This window comes from Ursus maritimus, unplaced genomic scaffold (genome assembly GCF_017311325.1).
Source record: "Ursus maritimus isolate PB19 unplaced genomic scaffold, ASM1731132v1 scaffold_13, whole genome shotgun sequence".
NCBI classification, from domain to species: domain Eukaryota; kingdom Metazoa; phylum Chordata; class Mammalia; order Carnivora; family Ursidae; genus Ursus; species Ursus maritimus.
The window spans coordinates 23,945,509-23,953,597 of NW_024423675.1; the positions used below are offsets into that span (position 1 = coordinate 23,945,509).

Here is an 8,089-nt window from a genome sequence, read left to right on the forward strand (position 1 = left end):
TACGCTGTGGTTCGAGTCCCTTTATGACTCAATGACATTTCTTTTTTTTTAAGGGCCTGAGTGGCTATGAAACATTGCTGTGGGGATAGTTTGTTGGGTTCTGGTCTGTGTTTTCAACGAGCGCACCAGTCCTTTTCGAAATGCAGCTGCCACAAAAAGGAAGAAAAAACTACGAGGTGAGGTGGGGGGGAGAGGAGGGTTGGTGGGGGGGAGGGGGTGTTGGTGGGGGATGGGGGTGTTGGTGGGGGATGGGGGGGTTAAGGGCGGAGGGAGGGGGGTGGAAAGCACCAGGAGAGAATGCACCAAGGCTAACCGCTTGTGATTCCACCCCTCTGCCCCCCCTCCGGGGGGGGGCGGGAATTCATTTCCCAATAATAAAAGGGTGGTGGGGTCCAGATTCTTTATTTAGTCTTAGCTCCTTCCAAGAGCAGCGAAATGGGATTCAGCGTGTGCAGCGGCTTCGGCCCGTGCACATCCACCCCTGGCCTCCGCAAGGCGTGACCACAAATGCCAAGGTGTGTCGGGCCAGCCAGCTGACCGTCCTCTGTGCTTGTAACACTAATGGCTCCTTGTTTTCATGCTGAAAATATGCGCCTCTTGGAACCTCTTCTCTCTTGGTCAGATGTGCGGGATGTGATTTACATTAGGGAATGCAGGACAGGCATGCACTCGCAAGTGTTCCGATCCAAGAATCAGGTTTCTATTATACACATGATCTGCACTGCCTTTTGTAGTGAACTGAATACACACACTCTCTCTCTCTCTCTCTCTCTCTTTATTTTAATTTTGGACTTATTTTTAAATGATTCATTTTCTATCAAGCCCTAAGCCCAAAATGTCTGCCTGGAAGATAATTGTGCTACAGTTCTCAAAATGTCCTGGAGACTAATTTCACAAACTCCATTTTCCTGTGGTCTAAGAGCCTTTGGCCTTACACCCAGGAAATGCTATGACGTGGGTAACAGAGAGGTTAGGAATAAATCCACTCTGGGTCCACTCTCTGGGCTGTCTCCTCCGCGGAGTGGTGTGTGAGTAGACATGGCTGGGATTCCAAGCTTCTCAAAGAGACACCACAGGTCCCATGGAGACAGCATTAATATATTTGCTGGAACTATTTCTGTATTATTTTTTTTACTTCCTCATGAAGTTGTTTATATTCCTCGAAGCTTACCTCTCAGGGATGTAGGGAATAAGGAATAAGCTTAATGTTTCTGGAACTTAGAAAGCCTAGGGAGCTTAGTTTTAAGCCTTCACTCTATCACTAAAGCACTAGTAGACTTTTGTAACTTATTTAATTTTTCTGGACCTTCATTTGGGAACCCTTGCTTGGATTCAGAGAAGTTTTGGGGTTTTGGTTTGTTTTTTGGTTTCTTTTTGGTTTTCCCTTAGGATCTCCCTGAGGCTGAGCTCCAAGAGTATCTAGTGAATCCCAACCTACCAGGATTATGGAACATTTTTTTCCCAAAAAAAGTGTTCATATCCCGGACCCTATTGCAAGTGTTCTGTAGAATATAGTTGAAAATAGCTGAAGAATTAGAAGTATTCTTTCTGCTTTCATGTACTATCTGAAACTATAAAAGCAATGCAGAATTATACACATTTAATGGATATGTAAAGAGGTCATTTATGAGCCTGTTGTATCAATCAAGGCTTTATGTTGCGGGTAAAGTACTCACTACAGCTAGTTCAAGCAGGAAGGGACTTACTGTAATGATTAGCTTATACCTTCTAAAGGAGGACCCAAGAATCAGTCTTGAATACTACCAAGGCAAACGTGGGAAAAAGTTGGCCAGAGAAAAATGCTCAGCCACATCAGTTGCTCTAGCAGAAACAGCTCTGTTGCTGCCCGTGGCTTGGCACACATAGCAGTAAGAAGCCGGAGAAAACCCTACTCGTGCCACCCTGGAAGCACCATCAACGCCACTGTGCTTGCTGAAAGGTACGGTCTACCTGCATGTGAACACTACCTCACCTTGTTACTTCTGCATCTAAATGGTACATTAGGGTAGGCGGGATTCTGAGACAGTCCCCAAGATCCTTGCTCCTGGATGTAAATACCCAGTACAGTACCCTTTCCTTGACAGTGAGCAGAACTTGTGAATATGATGGGATATCATTCCCATGATTACGTACTATTACATGACAAAAAAGGATCTTGCAAATGTAATTAAAATCTCCAGTCAGTTGACTGGGAATTAATCCAGTATCCTGGGTGGACTGATCTAATTAAACGAGCACTTCAAGGAAATCAGAAATTCAAAGCCAGAGACACTCTCCTGTTGGCCTTGAAGGAGCAAACTGCCATGTTGTAGGTAGCGTCACGGGACAGAGAATGGCAAGGAGCCTCTACCAGCAGTGAATGACCCCAGCAAGAGAGCAAGGAGCTCACTCCTCCTATTTCAGGCAACTGAATTTTGCCAACCACCAAGGGCCAGGGCGTGAGCTTGGAAAAGAACCCTGATGAAAGTGTAGCGCTGGCCAACCTCGTTTCAGCCTTGTGAAGCCCTGAGGATCCAGCTACCCCATGCCCGTACTTCTGATCTGCAAAAACCGGGAGCCAACAAACGATGTTATTCTAAGCCACCAAATCTGGGTAATTTGTTACACAGCAATAGAAAATGAACACTTGCATTTGCATGACAGAGTCAGGTTGGTCCTCAAAATTAAAGTCCAATGGCTTTTCACTCTCTGCCCTCTAAAACTTAGTTTAAAAAAGCCAGAAGTGGCTGGTGTTGATATTGCGTGAATCAGTCTCTAATACCAGCAAGCATCTTCTTCGGGGAATTCTTTTCCAAAAGTCCATGTCTCTCCTAGGACATAAGTTTTAAAAAGTCCCTTAGTTTTTGGTTTGGGTTTGGGTTTTTTAAGACGGCAAAGATCAACCTAACATACAAGTACTCAAGAGAAAGTAATTACCATTTTTGCCAGCAAGTTCCTTTTATGAACCAACTGGTTGTCTAAACTGACACACCAAGATTCCTAGGCTGATTCCGCTATGATATTTTTTTTTTAGGAAAATAATGCTATTCTAGGAATAGTCTCTATAATGGGATTCCTTACATGGAGATTTTCCATATCATTATACATGTATTGATAATCTATGTGTAAGTCCTCCCCTCAGGGTCTCACCAACAATGAGTGTATTGATTATATTTTTGTAGTTTTTTTCCCTGAGAATTAAACAAATCACCAACAAAACCAAGCTAATAAGGGAAGGTTTTTTTTAAAAATTTTTCCAGAAGAGAAGTGAAAGGGCAAATATTATTTATCTGATAATATACACTATTTCTCCCTGGAATATGAGAAGACAGGGATCCCACAGTACTGCTAGAAAGTCGGAAAGTTTTCTGGTAAAGCCGAACTTATTTCTCATCCTTATACGAATGCCCATTCACATACCAGTGTCTAGCCTACTACCTTCCCCACATTAAAGTGGTTCAGTTTCTATTTGTTGCATCAGGTTAAGTTTGAACCATCTCCTCTGCCTTATTAGTACTCCCTGACCGAACTTCCTCTCATTTCAGAACCACCTGTGGTGAGGAAGGGTAAACAATGAAAATGACAATTAAGAACCCGTGATTTCCAGAAACAAAACAGAAGCCCCATTTGCTTTACTTCGTGTCGTAATTTCCCAGACCTGTTCCTCTTGGCCAATGTTGAACCAGGCATTTTCTCCCTTGAAGGCTGAGCAACCTCTTACAAAACCACACTCTGTGGGTTTTCCCAGGTGCTGTTATTTCCTGAGAAGTACATAACAGTCCCGTAATTTTTACAGGCTGAAAGTTTGCAAAGTGCCTTCAGAAAGTCTTGTCTCATCGCGTTTGATCCTCAGAATAGTTCCATAGGGGTCAGGCCAAGTGTCATTATTCCCCATTTATAGATAACAGAAACTTCTGTTTCTGGAATTACGTGACTGGTCTAAACGATGGTGAGCCGTGATGCTGAGATTGGAACCCACGTCTTTTGAATGTAAGTCGATCTTTCCTCAGGATTCCTACCCTCTTACAAAAATATCAGTGAATGGATGGGGTCTCACGTAGAGACCCCAAGCACCATGAGAACACAGCCTCTAGTCCCTACTGTTCTCTCATCTTACCCACCCAAATCCTCTGCCACACTTGTAAAAGGCACTGTGACCCTGGCTAACACCATCAAGTACAAGTTCCCAAGCATAAATCTGGATCCTGCCTACCTCTAAGTCTGACCCTTTGTCTTCCAGGAACACTCCATTTCTTATAGTCCATTCCTCATACTTTCTTGCTTCTGTCTCGACTTGCCTCTGACTGCATTTCTTGTCTTTATTAAGTTTTATTTGTCCTTGAAGACTCTGCTCAGACTTTTCCCAGGCTGGTCCAGTCTATTCCTCTATTAATTGCATTATTAAAATTTCTGCTAATACATATATACCTCTCTAGGTATGGGTCCATGTCTTATTTATATTGTGTCTTCTGTATTTAACACAGTGCTAGGAATTTCATCCCTGAAATGCATGTGAAATTAGGATTTTTTTTTTTTTAAGGAGTGGTTTTATTGGCTAGGAAATAAAAACCAAAAACCAGTGAGACTCCAGAGGGGTAGCTTCCCTATCTAAACTGGTTCTGAGGGGACTGAGAGTCTAAGAATGGAGTGAATTGCCATGAGTTGGGTTGGATATGGGAGTGGAGAACAGAGGGGAAAATGCGCATAACCTTTGGAAAGTTCTGCTGAGGATCCTGAGGATTTAAGGTCATATACATGGGCACTTCGTTGGCCATGGAGCTACCCCTTTCAACTCTCCCTTCCAGATTACCTGTTGCAGGGAACATAGCTGTCTGACAAACCTCAAACTGCCATAACTTTGGACCCACTGAGGCATTCAAGTTAGGTCTCCTTCCCATTGGCTGCTCCCAGACAATGAGAACACAGTGGGAGTAGTAAGCCTGGGTCATTCCTGCCTGACAGAGGACTCCTCTGATGGGAAGTGAGCTCGAGGACCTCAGGGATCCCTACTGGCATAGCTGAGACTTTCTCAGAACTGCACTGTGGTCTGAGGCTGCTTCCAACCCAATCCTCTCTTCTCTCCTGAAGCTTCTTCTTGCCTACTCATGTCCCCCACCCCCTTTTTCCTTCACAAGTATTTCCCCCAATTACTGCCTTGCCCATCTAATCCCTCCTTGACATCTGCTCTTCAGAGGAGCTGGACTTCTGAACTAAGAGTTTGTACGTAAAGTACTTAAGATTAACTCTAAACATTGAACTTTAGAACTCTAAATCTGTAAACTATGCTTAAAATTTAACAACGCCCTATCTTAGTCTAAAGCTATGTGGTAGGTTAGAATCAGAGCTAAAAATACCGCCAAACAGGACAAATGGTTTCTGTTTCTGTATATCTGATATACACACAGGCAAAATAGGGGGTAAAAGTAGCCCAGGTTGGCCTATAACTAATGCGAAAAATGTCATGGCTCAGTTGACTCATGGGACAACAGGAGTGTAGCCAAGTCCTTGAGGTATGAGAGGGGTTGAAGAGCATGGACCAGGTGTCCAACAGTTACAGAGTATAAACAGCACAGCTGTCCCCACCACTAGCCAGGCGAGGAAAGCCCCAGAGAAGAGGAGATTGCAAGCAGTGAATTGTGTATCAACTCCTATAATGAGGTGACATTTCAATCTATTTTTTAAAAATTTATATTGGGCATTTCGAATCATTTTATATTTTTGTTGTGGTTATGGATTACTCATGACGGGAAAGGTATATGAAAACCATGCAGCTTGTAACCTGGAAGCATTTTATTGTATGGAGAAGTCATTCAGACCCCAAACACCAGAGAGTTAACCCTTAAAAAACTCCGTCACGTAGAGACCCCAAGCACCATGAGAACACAGCCTCTAGTCCCTCAGAAAGGCCACAACCAATCAGCCAAACATGCTATGCTGTGTTTCAACTCTCACAGGATCTTCTAAGCTACGGTTAAATTAAACTATCAGCCTGGCCTAAGCATGTGGGCAAGTCCATGAAGTGATGAAGTAACAACAAACCTTTCTACACATTGATACTCCAGCAACTTGGTCTCACTGTTTTTCTTATCTTCTTCATTTTTCTGAGCCTCGTCTTCATGTGACCTATAGTTTTGCCTTTCTTCAAAATATGGTAAGTTTAAAAAAAAGTGACTGAACTTTTCAATAAATCCAAAGAAAAACAAGGTCTCTGTCAGCCATGATGAAATCCTAGGTGATTAGAGCTTCTTTAGATTAATGCAGTATCTCTCACCTTTACTGAACTCATTGAAAAACATAAAATAATGTAAATTATGGTTCCTCCCCCATCTGCCCTAGAAATTCTAATACACTTCCCAAAAGAGAGCTGGCCCCCAACCTCTGTGAAACCTGCGAGTCAACATTTTCCAGAACTTTTTTCCTACTGTTTAATATTACAGAAATAGTACCTTTCATTTTCTTTTCCAAATATAAAATCATATAATGATACAGAGAATGTTTTTACAAACCACAAATATCCTAATGAATATTGATATATCCTACCCCATCACTGAATACCGGGATAGGTCTCACCGACATCAGTTGAGAATTATTGGTCTAGTCTAACACCCTTCCTTTGCAGACGAGAAAAATTGAGGTCATAGATTAAATAATTTGCCCAAGTTTGCAAAATTAATAAAAACTGAAATTTATTAAAGTAATATAAATTTATTTAATCAATTTGAAGAGGAGCCCCATATTGTTGAGGGGCAGTGAATATAACAACCAAAACATAATTACTATCCCGAAATGATAAAATACGATGCTATGTTTCCTGTATTATAATTTGGTTCTGTCTATTAATTTCCCACAGTATCTATTCTACGCAGCCTCTCGTGATGAAGGCAGTGCACAGCAGAGCACAGTTCCTGCCCTCGGGGAGCTCACTGTCCAATGGGCACAACAGACAAGTGAATAGATGACTTTAATTTATGATGCAGGTTTGATGACGGGGGAACAGAGCAAGACTGAAGTGCAGAAGAGAACAACTGAACCAAGCCAAGACTCGTGGTCAGGAAAGCTTCCTGGAGCACTCTTCTTGTCCCTGCACCATGAGACGCTCCTGAAAACAGAGCTTGTAACTGGTTGCTTTAGTACCTCCATAGTGCCTAGGAGTCCCATGGGCTTATTAGCCCTTCATAAATATCACTTACCCCTTTGCATGACAGTTTTCTACATGATTCTGTAGCCACATAGTTTTTACAACTTTGTAAACACATGATTGAACTCATTATTATTCTTTTTCTTTCTTTAAACTTGAGTTAAATATTTACCTAACCATATAATAGCAAGAAAAAAATCCCACTTTTACCTCTTTCTATCCAAAAGGCAATTTCTCCTTCACTGCCTCTTCTTTTGTTTCACTTATGAGAACTTGGGTATTGAGTGTTTGTATACAATGAAAACAAAAATGGGATTCTGTTTGCAGGAATCTTACAAAAAAAAGTAAATAAAAATAAATCCACCAATTATAAATCTTCAGATCAGACAGATGGCCTGGATTATTTCAATCATAATATAGGGCAAGACTCAAAAGGTTTTAGGGCCATGTTACAAGGTCTATAATTTGGCGACCCTCAACTGCTTCTTTCCTCCTCCCTTTTCTATTGACTTCAGGGCTGGCCTGGACAGGCAGTGTGACAACATAGCCTTTTTCTCAGAACACTAGAATTGTGCCACCCACAGTCCAATGGCCGGAGGCCAGGGCACTGCTAGTCACACAGACATGAGTCAGGATGTGGCATGCTAGAATTCCCACTCAGGTTCTTTCCTGATGGCTTTCTTGGAATTGCCATCAACAGCAAGATGGTAAGAAATGTGTGATATAAAAGAAACATGTGGTATGGCTGGTCAGAAAACTTGACTCCCACTCTTATTACTTTCTAGATGTGTGACCATTAGCAATTTTTCTAATCTCTTCTGCTATCTCATAGTTACTGTAAAAAACAGAATGAGATGATGAAAATTAATAGTTTACTTTCTGTTAGTGAGAGAAAAGAGGCATTCCCATATTTATTTGGTCAGAGTGTAAATTATAAGACCTTCTGAAGAACAATTTGGCTAGTAACTATCA

At 41.9% G+C, this 8,089-nt stretch overlaps 1 long non-coding RNA gene across 1 annotated transcript; it reads left to right on the forward strand.

Annotated features, from left to right (window-relative positions):
- The first annotated feature begins 3,833 nt into the window (after positions 1–3,833).
- Positions 3,834–7,466, forward strand: LOC121102228. The gene is made up of 3 exons (XR_005834276.1): positions 3,834–3,969; positions 5,934–6,130; positions 6,830–7,466. It is a non-coding gene; the product is annotated as an uncharacterized LOC121102228 (long non-coding RNA).
- The last annotated feature ends 623 nt before the right edge of the window (positions 7,467–8,089 follow it).